The sequence below is a fragment of the Nannospalax galili genome, unplaced genomic scaffold (assembly GCF_000622305.1).
Source record: "Nannospalax galili isolate Female #2095 unplaced genomic scaffold, S.galili_v1.0 scaffold202, whole genome shotgun sequence".
NCBI lineage: Eukaryota > Metazoa > Chordata > Mammalia > Rodentia > Spalacidae > Nannospalax > Nannospalax galili.
In genome coordinates this window covers 1,119,073-1,137,798 of record NW_008349000.1, presented here as the reverse complement: position 1 = coordinate 1,137,798, position 18,726 = coordinate 1,119,073, and the positions used below count along the sequence as shown (strand labels likewise).

Below are 18,726 nucleotides of genomic sequence, written 5' to 3'. Positions count from 1 at the left end.
GCATGGTCAACAATAAGTTATTATATATTTCAAAGTAGTTAGGAACATTTTTTAATGTTCTCACCACAAATTGTAAATATTTAAGATACTAATTATTCTGACTTAATTAGTATATAAATATATACATATATAAAAAATCTACTGTACCCCATTAATGTATATAATTGTGTGGCAATCAAAATAATAATAAAAACTCTAAATTTAGAAAAATTAGCCAATGTAAATTGATAAAAAGAACTGGGAAAGGGAACCACAACAGCAAGGACTTGTGGGACAATACCAAAAGATTTAACATGTTAGCCATCAGGATCGCAGAAAGAGAGGGGAAGATGGGCATTGCACGACATGAGCGCACTTACATGCAGGCAAAGCTGCTTTTCATGTGGGACATGCCAGTCATAAATTCCCAGTTCTTGGGGCTGGAGAGATGGCTCAGCAGTTAAGAGCACTAGCTGCTCTTGCAGAAGACCTGAGTTTGGTTCCCAGCACCCACAAGGCAGCTAACAACTGTATGGAACTCCAGTTCCAGGTGATTCGATGCCCTCTTCTGACCACTATAGGCATTGCATGACATGGGTACACTTACACAGAGGCAATACATTCATACACATAAAATAAAAACTATTTGAAGAATTGATAGGAGTTAGATAGAAGGAGTAAGTTCTGTTGCACAAGGTCTCTATCACTTAAAAGATGTGTACTGCAAAATAGCTGGCAGAAAATATGTTTAATATTCTCACCACAAACAAACTGCAAATGCTGGTGTTAATAGATACGCTAATTGGCTTGCTTTGGTCATTACACATTGTATACATGTATTGAACAACATATCATACCCCAATAAACATGTTTTAAATTTTACAGAAATTATAATAAAAGCTATTTTCAAAATTAATTCCACAGTATAAGGAGGTAACAGTCAGAAGGGACAGTGACAAAGATACATTCAAGTGACAGAATAACAGTATGGGCACGTATGGTTATCAATGACTCAAGTTTAGTGACATCTAAGTAACTTTCACATCCCATCATCTCATTTGGCAATGACAAAACCGATGATAAAAATGTTTGGTAGCTTTTCTAAGGGATGACAATCTTCTGGTGCAGGGTCAGAACTAGGGCCTAATTAATTCTGACTTTTGGTTAGGAAAACGACCTTGACAGACACTTCTTTTCCCTAGACAGAATTTTATTTGAAACACAGGAGGAAATGAGATTTGGCACCGTGCACCTTTATGTTTTGCTTTGGTTGTCATTTTACAATAAATTTAGTCGTCTAACTTTTTACCTCTCTCAAAGGTTGCACACCTCTTTCCATTGTATAAAAATGCTAGCTGGGACAATACTCCCTTCTGACCTCCATCTTCTCCATGTCTTTCTCTCTGTCTGGCTTCCTACCTAAAACTCTTCCCTGTTGTCTCCTACAAAATGCTAACCCTGCCACCTTTTCCATCCCTGGTTGCCAGTCAGTCCACTTCTTATTCTCATTTCACTCTGGTCTGCCATTCCATCTGCCCAAAGAACCCAGTGTATATTTCAGAAAATACAAACTGAAATATTAGCCTCAAGCCCTGAAGTCCACTCACACTGGATGTAATCACCTACTAGAAAAAAAATAGTAGGTGAGGAAAACCACAGCTCACCCACTCTTCCTGGTAGTATAACAGACTCTGCTCCAAAGTTAAAACTCACCTATGTGCAGTAAGCTTTATTAATTCCATTTATTGATTTCAAAAAAGTTCTACAATTTTCACCAATCTCATATTGGATTTGAGTTGGGGAAGAAAAACAGATATATATTTTTTTCAATAAATTCCACTGTACCACTGGCTCAATAACCTTAGATATGAACTATGTAAGTTTGTATGTTTGGGGACAATATGGGAGGGGGGTGGGACAGGTCCACTCAATTTACAACCTGTCATTACACTCACTCGAGTTCCCAGAATTTATACTCCAAGGAATGAAGACAACATATTCGAGTACTTTAAGACATTTTAAGTATATTAGAATATTAGTATATATAGTTGTAAGCAAACCATTAAGCACAAAGAAAATGTTATGATGTAATTAATTGACCTTTTAGGTGTTATTAAATACACTGTTTTTCTTAATAATCATAGTTTTAACTTTATGAAATTTTTCTATAGCAGCAGGCTCTTAAAAGCTTTATTTAACCCAGAATGACTAAAACAAAATCAATAATATTTGAGAACATACTGTCTATACTAAGGAGCATTGAAAATTATAACAGCAAAATTTTTCAAAATCACTAAAGCCAAGAGCAATGATATCACAGTAAATAGTGTTACTGACATAAAAAAATCTAGGGTACAATAAATTATGAAAATCATAATTATACAGATAAGAATAAATGGATTTAAATTCCATAATGAATGAGTCAAGTCACTGACAAGAGTGTTCAAAATATATTCTATATATGACTAACAATACTTTAAATGATATTTGTCAATGTCAAATTTATTGTTTAATTTATGTAACAGAGGATCACAAGCATGTGTTGCTTTTAAATCTCCAAGCGACACTAAATTGTGGAAAGAATGGGACTTTGGATAAGCATGTATATTTTATTTTCTTCCATGACCTTTTGCCTAGAAGTAGACATTTTTAAATTCAAGTTACAGATGGAAAGCACACACACATAATTAGAATAATTGAAAATTCTTCACAGAATACCACCTCGCACATTAAAAAAGTGTACAAAGTTATACCCTAATCAATATGCAATAATGGTCATCTTCCCATTGAGCTTATTAAATATATATTATGTACAAACACTATGCTAATCCCTGGAAATCAAAGAAATAAGATATAAACAAGTTTGCTTCATAGAACTTACAACCAATAGACTCAGTAAAATGAAGCCATATCATTACAAACTCAGCTATGAACAGAGCTATTCAGTGTACTAGAAACTCCCAAGCATTTAGAAAAAATGAAGTTTGATAGTATGAAAACATTTAATTTTAAGTTAAATACTATTATTTATTTACGTTCAATGGTATGAACAGTATGCAAAGTATATTAATCTTAAAACAGAACAAATTATTTCACCCCCTCAGACCGACATGTCTAAATCTAATATCAGCTTATAATTAACATGTTGCCATAAGTTAACATAAAGATTTCCATTGATTTTGATAACATTGATGAGTCATGGCCAAATATTCTTACCTAGTGAGCTAAGATTATGACATGAGAATCAGGTCCTACAGCAAAGGAGGGTCACACACATGATACTTTCTGACCTTAAACTACCTGGTATAGGGAACTAAACAGCACTATTGTATAAAGATTAAAAAGCTCAGCCATTAAATCATAAGATACTGTGCCATTAATCCTACAGAAACCATTTTAGGAAAGTTGCTTAAAATATAACAAAGCAAAACAATTGGGGGGCTGCGTAGTTGTTGTTTCCTTGGGTGTTTGAGATAGTTTCACTCTGCTGTGTAGGCTGTCCTGGAACATGCTATGTAGCCAGGCAGGCCTCCCAGTGATCCTCCTGCCTCAGCTCCTCTCCAGTGATGAGATTACAGAGGTGAGCCATCATGCCAGCTCAAAACATTCTTTTTAAAGAGATAGCCTCTTTTGAAATAAAAACCCACTGAACACACAATGAAAATTCTAGTCTTCTTTCTAGTCCACCACAACACTCAACTAGAATAAAACTCCAGACATTGTGGCTAGAATCTTGATCTCAAAGCCTTAAAAGCTGGTTGTTACTCTTGGATTTCCCAAAAAATGATCTGAAGAGCTAAAATTAATCTTGTATGGTAGAGTATATCTATATGTAAACACATGCCTTGGTAAAGAAATAAACACTTCTTTAAATGGCAAGAAGCAAACTAAATTTTCATTAATATGTGAAGAACAATTTCTGGTTTATATTTCAGGCATAATATGTTTTCTAAATAGAAAGCTAGAAACCAGTAAAAAGCTAATGAATTCTGTGCTCAGATGGAGTTTCTGAGAAAAGTGCAGAGTCAGTAGCAGGTTCAGCCTGCTCACTACAGGGAGGAATCTGTCAAAGATGCAAGAATGGGGAGTCTGCTCTTCTCAATGCCTGTAACAATATTCTGTAGTAAAATACTCTCTAACACCTCACAATCAAATCTGTGCTCCATCAACCAACAACTTTAGCTTTTCTTCAGAGTTTGTTAGAAATACAGATTCTCTCTTTTTCAATTATTTACTTATTTTTTATTTTTATTTATTTATTTTGTGCATGCTTGTGTGTGAAGTGCCCCCAGAGTCCAAAAGAGGGCATCTAATCCCCTGGAGCTGCAATTACAGGTGACTGGGAGCCACCTGATGTGGGTACTGAGAACCAAACCCAGGTTCTTTTGCAAGAGCACTATGCAGTCAACCACTCAGTCATCTCTCCAGTCCCAGAAATATGGATTCTCAAGTCCTATTCTGGAATTTGCATTTTAGAAAAATTCCCCCATCTGATTTTTATCTGCACAAATGGAAGTTTAAAAGATAGTGACCTAAGGAAGGAGATATTATGAAACTACAGAGCCCATTCTGCTTGTGTGGTACAAATTTAAACTTCTATTTCCAGTCCATCTTTCAAGGCCCTAAGGTACTGCCATTCTCGGTGTAAGCTCATCGTCAGCTATATAAGGAATCATTAGAAGAAATAAAACTAAATATTGGGGTCAAGTTGAGTCATTCATCTTTCTCACTCTGTTCCTCCTGCTACACTTTCTGCTGCCAAACACCTACACTCCAGATGCACGGGTCACTGGGAAATTATGGCCAGTGGTGACTGAAGAGCTAGCTCACATCTCCCTAACTGTTGTCTTTTTATACTGTCAGCAATGCACACTTACGATCCTTCACCTGCATATAACCTATAAATATCTGTTGACTCATAGATGATTTCAAATTTGAATTCATTGCCATCATTTATAAATCTGGAACCTTCACATTAAAAAGTCTACGCATCTAAATTCCATTCTATAAGTCAGAAGATACATTCAATCTTAGCAAAATGTGGACTCCATGTCTCAGCTCTCCCAAGTAGATGACTAGAATCTCCACCGGTCCCTCAGGTCTCTGCAGCAGTGTGGCCAAGATCGTTGGTCACTATTTGTCATCTTCTACTTGGTCTGTTTCATTCATTCATATTCATTTTCACCCACTCAGAGAAGATCTAGGGCATGTCATGTCTCTGATCTAAAGTCACTCCATTCAGGAGAGGAAGGTACTATTAGAGTCATTCCTTTTGGTGACCTTATGAGCTACAGTCAACCTACAGCATTCCATACCACATTTTAAACACACAGTATGCTATTTTCCTTCACAGTCTATCCCAAGTCAACTATTTTAATTAGTTCTTTTCAGACCTGTTCTTCATGATTAAAATAAGAATGAGCAGATGCAGAATAGTACAACAGTACACCTTTCCTTTCAGTCATCTCAAGACTCCAGGTAATATACCAAAATGACAAATTCCCTGAGACTCATTGCTTTCCCCTTTTTGTTTATTGAAAGATGCCAATAACATAGACAGTGCTTGCTATTCATAGGATGGATATTTGTGATCCCTAAAAATTCATATGATGAAGCTTAAACCATCAATGTAATACATGGAAACGGGACATCGTTAGGTGATTAAGTTATAAAATGGAACGCCCACGAATGAAAGGGTGCCTTTCTAAGAGGCGTAAGAGAGATTCATTCTCTCTCTCTCTGCCTCTGCCCCTTTTCTCTTCTTCCTCCTCCTTTTCCCTCTATCCCTCTTTCTCTCTCCCTTTCTTCTCTCCTTCTTTCTCTTTTCCTCTCCATCTCTCCCTCTCTCAGGATGTAGCTGTCTTCAAGCCAGGTATCTGACCTTTATCAGACAGATCTGCTGGCACTTTAATCTTGAAATCCTAACCACTGGACCTATGAAAAATAAATGTTTGTGCATAAGCCTCTTGGTCCGTGGTATTTTGTTATACCAAAACTGACTGGCAGTATTAAATAAATACTTACTAAATAAATGGATGTTCTTACAGATTAGTAATTTTGTTAATTTACATTTTAAATTTACATTTGCTAACCAAGTTCTAATTGGACTGATGAAACCAAACCATTTTACTTTAGTGACTGAAAACAAGCAGTAGAGCAAGGACGTGTAACTTTAACAAGCCTGAGACTCACAGCCTATAACAATTGACTGTGCCTCAGAAAAGCATCATGCAGACTAAGAAACATAACCAAACTGAATTATAATATTTAATTGGGTTCTATTTCATAGCCGCAAGTCTATTATCTTTAGTCACCACCATAATCTTCACTCCATCAATTTCAATTGTCTTGTAAATTCCACAGAATAAATATTTTGCTGAGAAACTGAGACCCATAGAAATGAAGTGATTCTCTTGTGATCACATGGTTATTCATTGTTTGAACCACAAAAAAAAAAAGTCTCCGGAATTCTTGCCACTACCTACACTGGTTTATAATAATAATTTCTAAATGTTATCTGCTAACCAAACCTAATGCATGTTAACCACGTAACAAACCATGTGAGGAGTAACTACATCTTCAGATAGCAAAGTCTAAATCTGAACATAAATTTAATAAGTACATCAACCATGGAACCGAAGGGTTTTGTAAGGGGTTGTAATAAGGGCAAATGTGTATTCTAGTAGGAAACTACTGTCATATAACATTCAAGGAACTAAACCCAAATAAATAAATAATAAATAAATAAATAAATAATACCTAGGTTAAATTTTTTTCCTCGAACTTAAAACTTCACCAAAGGGAGCCTGTGTTTAATGGCACTTGAGGTTTCAGTGCCCTTTCACTCCCCTATGGCCCTCTGGGTAGCCTCTGAGATGAAGAGCCTCTGCTTCCTTTCTCCTGTTATACCATAAAAGAGAAGTAAAGTTGGCGCTATTTCACTCAATTTAACTCAAGTTTCTGAAAAAAAGCACCAACAAAAGCATGACCCCTATCACCACTACAATGTCTGCTGGCCATTTCTCATAAGAAATCTTCTAAACACTCCAGCACCAAAAAAATCTGAGTGGCTATTCACCATACACCTGTTACAGGAAAGAAATACTAGTAACATTCAGGGGTTCCTATTTTAAATAAGAGTATACTGGGTATGATCCACATCTGTGCATGTGAAATTGTCCATAAGTTAATAATATGTGTGTGTGCATGTGTATATGCATGTGTGTGTGTGTGTGTTATTTTCCTCCAATGGAAATTGATTTGACCATTTCTGAATTTTCATTTGATGGGAGCAGTCACAAATTCATCCTGTCAGTGCATAATGCTCTATTGTTTCAGTAAAACTTGTTTTAGAGTTGCCCACTCAAGGGAAATATTCCAGAAAAAAGTCTCTGTTGTCACTCAGCCTACACTTTGTTAGATTCCAACAAACATATAATACTTTCGGTTGCCTGTCCAATCCACAAAAACAATGAATATAAAGCCAAGATAAAGCAAATTGAAGCAAACAATCCACCTTGCTTTTCTTATATAGATGATATAGATGATCTTTTTCATAACAGAGCTGGCATATTCTGGATATTAGAAAACAGGAGCATGGAAGAGATGATTATATTTACTTTCCTAAATATTTATGTTCAATTTTCATTATGATTTCCAAGAAAGCCATTTTTTAAAGACAGAGAACTATGTCCCAAATGAAATAATACCAGGGCAGCATTTGTACATGTACATAATTTTAAATTACAGGAGTTTTCTAGAAAGAATCTGTCTCCTCATAGCCCTGGCCATAGTGATTTGAAACTTAAGTTCCAGACACAAATTTGCTGTCCCCCAAATCTTCCGTCTAGCATTTGTTTATGAAGAGCTACCAAATTCACCAAAGAAAGGCAAAATGCTGTTCTGAACTATTCAGCTCAACAGAAAGCTCATATTCAGCCACAGGAGGCCATAGGCAATTAACACTGTAAATTGGAGGGTTTGGAATCTTTGCATGACCTTTAAAGGGCAACACAGTAGCCCATTCACACATGTACAATTATACATGGACTAGTTCATAGAAAAAAAGTGTATATATGAAAATGTTTAGTAAAACAAGCCTTGTATTCAACAAAAGCTACTTTAAGTTCTCCAGATTTTGTGTGAAGAGTTTTGCAGAGCAAAAAAGAGACTTGTGGCTGGTTGTCCTCACTTTGTCAAAGTGCTAAATCCCTCATCACCATTATTGCTAGAATGTAACATTATCACACTATTGAAACTCACTGTAAGGAGTTGCCAAATCTAATGTTTTAAAAGAAGCGATATAAATATAAATTTAATTGAATGGCTAGATATGCTATTGCTAGAGGAAAGGGAAATATACCTTTGCTAACTGGCCATTCAGGAGAAATCATAAAACAATTACAGCCACTGTGGACTAATTTAGGAAACTGAAGGAAGTGATTAACAGGCCTTCATCTAATATAGGCAAGTATGCTCTGATTTCTTAGTTATAGCCCATGCCCCAAATAGATCACTGTGAACAAAAGAGAATAATTCCCTCACAGCTTATGCATTCACTAGTCATCCTACACTCAAGCAAACTAAAAGTTCTGTATCTCCCATGGCAATGCCAGTCAATTACCAGGTGGATACTGACTCAGTGACTGGTCTGTCTACCATTACAACCCTTGATGAAACCCAACAAATACATGTGATACACACACTGGAAGTGCATGGGTTTTAGAAATCTAGCACAAAGTGTGAGTATAGTACCAATGTGCTTCTGGAAAATTTGTAGCTCCCATTTGCAGATCACAATACTATGGTTCATGGTTTGTATTTTTACTATGAAGAGACATTAAAGACAGTTACAGACATATTCAATGCTTAAAATTCCTACTTCTACTGTCAATAAATATTTCCCAATATGGTCCTACAGTGAAAAACTGGCTTTTATTTTTTGCATTTGAAATATAGATAATAAAAGTATCTCCCAAAGATAAACCAAGGAAAAAATATATACTGTATATAAAAATGGTTCAAAGTATAAAACTCAATTATATATTATTTTGCTAAACTATAGACACAGTTGTACTGTAGGTCAGATCATATAAATTAATGGAAAACTAAATTAAAGAATTTTAATAGAATTTTCATGCCTCCTTTAACACAAAATCAATATTTTACATAAGCCTATTAAAAAAGTTTGTGTGTGCATATATAGGCATATGGAGATTATATAGATGCATGTAGCATAGAAATATATTTAAATTCTACTTTCTCCATTCTAATAAGTTTAGCCATTCATCTTAAAAACTTTATAAGAAAAAGAAGCAGAAGACAACAAGTATTAGTTTTACTTCATTGATAAGGGCATTGAAACATTGTACTGAATGAATTTGAATCGGGACTTCTGAAAATTACCCAATATATCAGTGGCCTGTGACAAAACAGAGATGAACTTGTAGGTCTCTGTTTGCTAATTCTACCTGTCTATGACACATTTCAGACTGCACTCCAAAATTAAAACTGTTCTATAAGAAGATTCATGGAAACTTACCATATGATAATTCCTTCCCTATCAATGGAATAATTAAATGTCTCAATATGCTCCAGATAAAGTTAATCATAAAGAACTTTCCAACAAAATGGTGAATTCATCATATTACAAGGTATTACAAAATCAGTGACTCGAAGGTAAGATGCATCATGTGAAATACTGTGCAAGTGTGCGGGCCAGAAATGATGTTGACTCAGCTGCCTTGGCCTTCAAATCTAGCAGCAGTTGGTATTAATGAATTTCTTCTCTTTGTTTTGATGGAGTCCTACTAACAACAGATTGACAAATTGTGTTTGTAAATATCAGGCATAGATCAAAGGAGACTATGCTGGATGCTTATTTTACTTCAATTTATGGTTTTCACCAAGAAAACAAAACATTACTGGTGAAGTTCCTTATTTTTACTTGAATTTTCAATGAACAAAACAGCTGCAGAATAATGTGACTTAATGAGACATCCCTAATAAATACTGCAAAATTAAAAGCAGGGCACTGAACTGTTTACACTCTGGTTGTTTAATCTTTTCAAATATATTAGAAATAGCCAATCACACTTTGGAACATTCCTCCTTTGGGACACACATCACAAAACTCATCAGTAAATGCTCGTCAGTTTGCAGTTACAGCTGAACTTGAACACAATCTGACAATACTGTTTTTTAAGGGTCATGGTAAGAAATTATTGGATCACAGGGTAATTCATATGATTCAATTGGTGATAAAATCAATCTTAAAATGTCCTTCATACATTTCAATATAAAAATGCCATTTAAGATGGTCATCAAAACACTGTACTGAAGATATTAAATATAAGACTAGTGAAATTTTCTCATAACATGTAAAACAATTTCTCTAAAATGTTGTATCACCCCTCAAAGTTTCATTATTTTATAAATTTTTAAAAGGAAAAAGTGGTCATGTCTAAAAATGAACCTTCTTTTTACAGCCATGTCATCACATTTTCTAACTTGGTGGTTAGTAAACACTACACTCAGAGTCTAAGCAGTATATATCCATTTTGACACAGGTCCATGAGTATCTTCTCTCTCCAATTCATTAAAGTAGCTAAATATTTTCAATTCAAAAATCAGACATACTCAGGCCCTTAGGTTCCCCTCTAACATAATTTGTGGCATTATATAGATATTTGCTTTGACATCAAAGTTTTTTTTAATCTTCTTTAAGAAGCTCTATATGCAAATGTGAGGCTGGCTAAGAATACTGTACTGTTTTCAAAGGCAAGAAAAGAATCAAGATTTTCACCCTTTTTAAAAAAAATGCCAATAGGAGTAAAGCAACACTCAAATTAAAACAATGTTTGCCTCTTACTAGATTCCCTATGCCTAAGTACTCAGTTGGCAAAAGTAGTGGTCTTATGCATATAAATAATACAACTCTATTGTTTGCACTGAAAATTAGGAAAATTAAAATAAGCATCCGTGTGGTTCCCGATAGCCTTTAAGTGGTTACTGATGACTTTAAAAATTAAAATTCTAAAAAGATCAAGATACAAACAATTGACTTAGGGTGAGAGATCCAGAACAGAATAAAGTGGGGGAAAAAAGACAAATAAATATGTCTGATCATTTATGAGAAATGTAAGATGTTAGGTCCTATTGTTAAATGGCAAATAATTCGCAACTTTGGGAGTACATGTGTAAACATGGAAAGAGTAAATACAAACAACCTCCATGCGCTGACATATTTTTAATCTCCTTTGCTAGTAATCTCATGCTTGACTACACATGGAAATCTTAAATTAATTACTCAATTGTCTTAAGTTGTATCACATAATAGAGCAGCTTCAGAATGTCCATTAATAACAGTCTGAGGGGTCATGTCTGAAACAATGTAGTTGGGAAGATAGAAACCAGATAATTACCAAACAGTGGATAGTCATTAAAATTCATCCTGTCCTGGGAGAAGAACCCTCCGACTGAGTGATTTGGGGTTGCCCTTCCGAATAGAAAAGCATGGGTTTGGGGCTTAAGATGAGCTTTTCTACCCGTGAAGGACTTCTTAAAATTGAAGAGGAGATTCCACAGTTACAAAACTAGGACGTTTTCTTTTCTGTCTCACTGCCACAAGCCAAACACCCAGCACAGGGTGAGGAGACGCTGGCCACTGTAGTAACTACACATTTGATTTCAAATGCTTCAGGCAATTGTTTAACACTCAGCCAGGAAGTGGAATACTGAACAGGAAAGCATGTTCTCCCCAAGGACTCTTGGGGAGCCTGTGGTTCCTCCTCCAGTAGAGGCTGGCGAGCCCAACCAGCAGGTCTAGGAGAAATGGGGCGACATATCTCAAACTTTCCCCTTTGCAAAAGCAGTTTCTGGAAATACCGCGGTGCCGACTGATGAGCAAAAATCCATAGTCTGAAGAAAACACCTCTTGGTAGGCACCTGCCCTTTTAGAAGGAGGAAGGGACAGCAAAGCAATTGGGCAGAAAAAAATCCGTGTACTATTGGCAAGATGTGGCAGACATCTGCCCAGAAAGAAATGAAAAACACATTAGTTTCCCCGAAGCTGTGCTTTTTCTCAACGCTGTTCATAAAAGGATCCTTCACTGAAGCTCTCTTGTAGTAACCTTGCAGAAGCTGTTTTATTCAGTAATAACGAGTCTGTTCCCATATCCAAATAAACATTTAAACGAATGAGGCTCTGGAACTTATGAGCGTAATCCTTTATGAAAATAGTTAGAGGTGGAGGAATCAATAGCCTCACGGAAACGCCCACCCTCTGCAGACAGGCCTGAGAATTAACTAGTCAGAGTGGACAGAAAGTAGAGATTTCAGAAAGATGACCTGACGCGTTCCTTTCATCATCGTTCCTCACTGATGCGTCCCCCTCCCGATCACGACCCCCAACTCCTTGTGAGGAGTCCCAAATGATCACCGGCCAGGACTGGTGAGGGGTGGAATTAAACCCCACCTCAGTTCTCGACAGGCTCTCTCGCCTGTGAGCGAAGAGAAGGTGGACGCCGCGGCTTCACAAGCCTCCGGTTGCTCGCTCAGGTCTCCGGTCCCTCTACTCCGCCCCTGCTCTGACCCGCAGCAGGCAGGACTCCAGCTGGGGGACCAGCATCTGCCCTCATCTTAGCCTCCCCCCGGGAAGCCCCTCCTGAGAAAGCGGAGGGGAGACGATTGCCCACGGAGACTTGGGGACGCGTGGTCCTCACCTGGCGGCTCTGGCCCCCCTGGTCCCCAGGGCCCGCGGGCTCCCGGAGGCGCATCTGCTACCTACCTGCAGCCGGGCTTCCGGGTGGCGGCAGCACCTAGCGATCGTCCTGTAGCTTCCGCGGGCCGACGCCAGCCTTACCGCTCATGCATCGCTTCCGAGATGCCAATCCGCCGTCACCACCCAGGGGCATAGGGACCCAAAGTCTGGCGATGTGTGCTCGCGGAGGGTGAGCAGAGTGGCCCCGAGCGTGCGTGTGTGTGCTCGCGCGCGCGAGTGTGCTTGCCTCCTCGGATGGCAAAAGGGGACTCGGTAATCTCTTCACATCCAAACTGGGATCCCCTCCCCAAAGCAAGTGGAAGATGGAGAGCGCGAGACCAGCGTTTCCTCTTTAGTCTCTGCTCTTTATTCCACAAATGTCAAAGTCATCTAAAGGTTTGTGGACTTAGGGGAAAGCTGAAGTCCCGCGGCCCTGGGCAGCGCCCGCAGTCGCCGCTGTCCTCGCCGGATGCGCACCGTGCGCTCAGCTCCCGCGACTTCCAGAATCCAGCAGGGCTTGCAGCAATCGCCGCTTATTCCATCTCTGATTTGTTTGCTTGTAACGCCGAGTAAAGACTTTTCCTCTCGCCCCACGTCCCCCCGCCGTCTCCCTCTCACACACACACACACACACACACACACACACACACACACACTCGCTCGCTCGCTCACACTCCTGGTTCCCTCTCTCCCGCCCTCCCTCCGGTTCTCCGGGAAAGGCAGCTGGATGCAATGATTCACCTTCGGCTCAGCAGCCTCCAACACGCGTTTCTCGAGTTCCTCGGCTCTCGCAGGCTCCGGCGTGGAGCAGTTCCGACCAGGAGAAGAGGCTCCTCCCCACCAGTCGCCCGTCTTCCCGCAATTCGCAGACTGGTCCCGCGGGTGCCCTCGCCAAGACTTTGATGCCTTCAACTCGAGTCCACTTAGCAGCAACTCCTGGTCAGCTGCAGCCCCTCGATCCCACCTCCCAGTGCTGCGGGCCAAGCCCCTCGCAGCTGTGCTGCCCCTTTAGGCATCCTGTGCTCGAAAGAAGGGGAACTCTCCACTGTCCCCCATCACGAGTGCGCTGGCACCGTCACCACGGAGAAGGTGCGAGTTCCAACATCAGACAGAATCAGGTGTCGCCTGTGTCACTTCGCTAAAGGCGGGAGCGAGAGAGAAAGGAACAAGGGGAGGGGGCCAAGGAAAGAAATCTAGATGACTAGAAGAAAAAGAAGCCCAACGCGATCAAAGCCTCCTTCCTGAGCCCCACTCCGGGCGTTGGACTGTCAAAATGCACTAGTGATGATCTTACAAAGTCACCAAGAGGCAGATCCCCCTGTTTCACCCTAGACTCCTGTTCCGCACAGCTGGCTGTCCACAGGGTTGGGAGCGACTGGCCCCACTGTGCAAAGCAGAGACGAAGGCAGGGAGAGGCAGGTTCTGACACTCCGGGCTGAGTTAAGCAGTAAAAGGGGATGGCAGGACCGAGCGGAGTTGCCTCCCTCTGTCCGCCTGCCGACAGCCAGTTCTGCTAGCTGTGGCAGCTGCTGCCGAGAGCAAACGCTGTCCTGCGTCCTGCGGAAAGAGACTGTAAAAGACAGCGGCAGTCGGATAAATGTTGGACTATGTCTCCCTCTAGAGGGAGAACCAGGTTAGAAAACTTTATTGGCTGTAACTAGGATTCCAATTTTTCCAAAAAGAAAACACTGACTTCAGAAAATTTTGCATTTCTACAACTACCAACCTCTAATATAAAGGTAAGATGATCTCTACAATCCTATGCAAGAATATTAATTGCTAAAGGAACTTAAAGATGCTTAGGGGAGTTTCATAGCAGGATCCTGGAAGGTCATGTCCTTAAGGTTTTGTCAAATTGGGACTTGCTTTAAATAGTGTGCGTACGACCTAGGATGAAGCATCTTCTTAGGTTCAGTTCACTTTTAGTGCTCTTGGCAAAGTGAAAAACTTTAACTTAGTGGTTAGAAGACAATAAAAAGTGAGTAATTAATAATAGTTTTAGAAACAAAGAAAGAAAATGCTGACTCAGGAAACATGACCAGACCTTTACAACGTGGGATAACTCAAGGATCTTGTCTTGAAATCCGTATTGGTTCTGTTTATTCAACTAGATTAATCGCTAAATTCTTTCCAGCTCCAAGGTTTTGTGCTTTCATAGCTCAATCATTAGCAAAATTCTCTCCATCAGCTATAAAGTAATAGTTGTTACAACATTTACAAAGAACTATGGTTTACATTTTTGCTTGTGATTTATCGAAACATGCTTAGTAATTCAGTCACATTTTCTATCTAAAACATTTCAAATAATTAAGTTGAGGTGATTATTTTAATGAAATGTTTCTGCAGATTTTATACAAAGGTTTTGTTACTTCAGACAAGATTAAGCTAGGACCACCTGTAACTTTCATATTTAGATTTTTTAAGCCTAGTATTTGAGTGGGAAATTTTTTACATCTATTTCTGTATTTTCAAATTATAAAATATGTGTTATGTTTATGATTAAACACCTTCCCACTCACTTAATTCTTTGACCCATTCTGTTTTAACTTGATAATTGGACTCAGTATAGTCTTAAAGAAAGACCTTTTTTAGATGAGTATTGAAGCCATTTCAAATAAGAAGCCAAAACTAAATAATTTGGGGTTTGGTGTCTTAACTGATTATATTACTGTAGATTTAAGACAGTTTAGGACATGGCAATCATTTGTTTTCAACATATCTTCAAATGACCTCTTTCAAAAATCAATGTTTCATGTGATTAAAGATTTTTATGTTATGCCACTTACATAGTAATTCATGTCCACAGGGAACAAAGTTTATATGTAAAATCACCTGGCCTTGTTCCATTACAAATCTTACAATAATGTTCTTTCTACTCTGTTAAGAAGCCATAGATTTCAAGAATGACATTAAAAACCTGGACTCTGTGCCACAAAGTAAAGCCATTTCAACATCACTTCAGAGCACTGGCCTCTCCCAACAAGAAGTCTAAAGCATTATCATCCTTCTAGCTTTTGATTCATAAGGAGCAGTTTGCAGTTTCATGAAAACCTGTAATTTCATCATATTTATTTCTTTTGTTAAAATGTGGGACATTTTATCCTTATTTTCCTAACTAAATCCACTAGATTTTTACTGTCATACGAAAAAGCTAATCAATGTACAATTACAAAATACAACTGAACTTTCTTATCTGACATCTAGTAATACCAAAATTCTCTAACACTTTTGTGTCAACTGTAAAAATCCAGGCAAATAGTTCCCCAACATTTTGAGATCAAGGTGCTAAAATCAGTACCTTCAAGACTCTGAAAAAAAAAGTCTTTTGCAATTCCTTCTAAAAGGAACAAAGTGGGACTGGAGAGACAGTTCAGTGGCTAAGAGCACTGGCTGCTCTTGCAGAGGACCTGGGGGTCAATTCCCAGCACCCACATGGGGTTTAACAACCATCTGTAATTCCAGTTCCAGGGGATCTAACACCCTCTTCTAACCTCCGAGGGCACTGCACAACACGGTTGCACCTACCTACATGCAAGTAATACATTCATACACATAAAATAAAAGTAAATAAAATTTTTTAAAGAAATTTTTAATTTTAAAAAAGGAACAAAGTACCAAATATACCCCCATCCCCTGTGGCTTAACAGAAATCTTGAGCTGGAAGTTTCTGCCTCTTCCACTCCCTACAGTAAAAAAAAAAATGCTTTCTTTAAATGTTGAACTTAACTGGACTGCAATTCCATCACAGCTCTTCATGTTTGGAGAACTTACTATAGTACCACTATGACACACTCCAAGCTTTCTTCTTTGTGCCTTAAAAATTACTTTACTGAAGTCCACCTAACATGCTATTTCCTGCCTAGAGTAGATATTTTCTGAACTGAGCTGTGTATTTTATGCCTTTTCCCATCAGTACGATTATATTGAGATCCATCCATGTTGTCTCCATAGCTCAGCCGTTACTTCAGAGGAGGAGTGTTAAACATGTTGTTTACCATTCACTTCTTGTGTTATTTCTAATTTAGGGATATTACAAACAAGGCAACTAAGGACATTTGTGAAGGAATCTTTCAGTTGAGCATGTGTTTTCAGTTCTCCTAGGTAAAGATCTAAGACTCAAAAGACTGAATCTTACAGTAGGGTATATACTTAACTTAAAAACGAAAGTTGTTTAGGAAAGTGTCTATGCCTTTACACATTACCATCAGCCATAGTAGAGATTTTAGGGGCATTTCAAGCTTCTAATAGAAGTTTTATAGGTTGTCTCAACACCACATCTCAAGTACTCACAATAGCCAATAAAATAGATGTCATTACCTTATTTAACACATGAACAAAATGTGACTTAATTTTTATTAATTCTCTGAAAATTTTATAAAATGTATTTTAACATTTTATTTATTATTTTCATTTTCTATGTATGAGTATATTGCCTGCATATGTGTACGTACACCTGTGTTATGCAATTCCAGCAGAGGTCAGAAGAGGTTGTAGGTTCCCCTGGAACTAGAGTTCTGGACAGTTGTTAGCCACCATGTGGGCGGCTGGGAATCAAACATGGGTCCTCTTCAAGAGCAGTCAGTGCTCTTAACCACTGAGCCATCTCTTCAGCCCCCCATGACTTCATAAAATGTATTTTTATTGTACTCGCCCTCCTCTTCCATCTCTTCAGAGATCCATGCAACTTCTACCCGCCCAACTCTGTATCCTCTTTTTGTTTAAATTTTGTTTTTAATTGAATTTTTACAATTTTCATGCAATATAGTTTGATGCTATTTAGATCCCCTATCTGCACCCCCCTACTGTCCCCTGTCCAATTTAATGTAGTCATATATATACATATTTCCTATAGTGTCCGATTTGCATCCCCAAATATCATCCTGCAAGACACTGTATCTCCCCCTCCCAGCAGCCATAAATTGCCAAAAGTTCCCTAGTTTGTGCTGGGATTTCTTACCCACTTCCCCGTGTATATGCTGGGGTTTTTGTCTGGTTTGAGCTTGTATAGGATTTGTGCATGCTGCCACCATTACTGTGCGTTCATATGAGTATGAGTAACTGACCAGCTGACAGACAGTTTCCTTGTGATCATCCATCATCTCTGGCTCTTACAGTCTTTCCACTCCCTCTTTCATGTGTCCCCCTTTTCTTTTAAACCCATGGAATTCAATTGGTGTTGGCCAAATACTCTTGGGTTTGGAGCCATCCCCAGAGCATGACTCTTCTTTCCCGGCAGCTATCATTTGCCAATAGCTCCCCAGCTGGGAGGAGGGGGGACTTCGTGCCCACCTTCCCTCTCCATGCTGGTACTATGTCTGGCTTGAGCTTGCTCAGGTCTTGTGCATACTGTCACAACTACTATGAGTTGATACATACACCTGTCCTATTCTGTCTGGAAAACACTATTTCACTGCAGTCATCCACTGCCTCTGGCTCTTATCATCTTTCTACTCCCTCTTCTGCAAAGATCCCTGAGCCTTTGGAGGACAGGTATGATACAGATGTCCCACTTGGGACTGAACACTCTGCAATCTCCTATTCTCTGCATCTTGACCAATTGTACACCTCTGTGTTAATCACCATCTACTGCAAAAATAAGCTTCTCTGATGATGATTGAGAAATGCACTATTCTATGGGTATAACAATGAGTCATTAGGCTTAATACTATGTCCACTTAGCAGAATAATAGTAGTAGGCTGTCCTGTAGACTCTATGACCTATCTAACCACAGGTTCTTGGTTCCAATAATGGTGCCAGGTATGGGTTCCATCTTGTGAACAGAGCTTAAATGCAATCAGAAAGTGTTTGGTTATTCCTATAGCACCAGTGAACATATCTTGCCAGGTCAGTAATTATTGTAGCTCGAGAGGTTCACAGTTGGGTAAGATTGATGATTACTTTTTCTCTTCTGATAGAGTACATAGGACCTTACAACGCTATGAAAGCTAGCCAGTATAGATGAAGCTTGAGATCAGTAAGTTTGATT

General features: G+C 38.8%; 1 protein-coding gene across 7 annotated transcripts in view; it reads right to left on the bottom strand.

Annotated features, from left to right (window-relative positions):
- Tafa2 (TAFA chemokine like family member 2) overlaps window positions 1-13,330 on the bottom strand; it is a 532,750-nt gene extending 519,420 nt beyond the window's left edge. For all 7 annotated transcript variants that reach the window (XR_003851590.1, XM_029569886.1, XM_029569887.1 and 4 more), the window contains exon 1: window positions 12,767-13,330. The gene's annotated coding sequence lies outside the window, so the exon portion shown is untranslated. The remainder of the gene's footprint in view (window positions 1-12,766) is intronic.
- Between the last annotated feature and the right edge of the window lie 5,396 nt (window positions 13,331-18,726).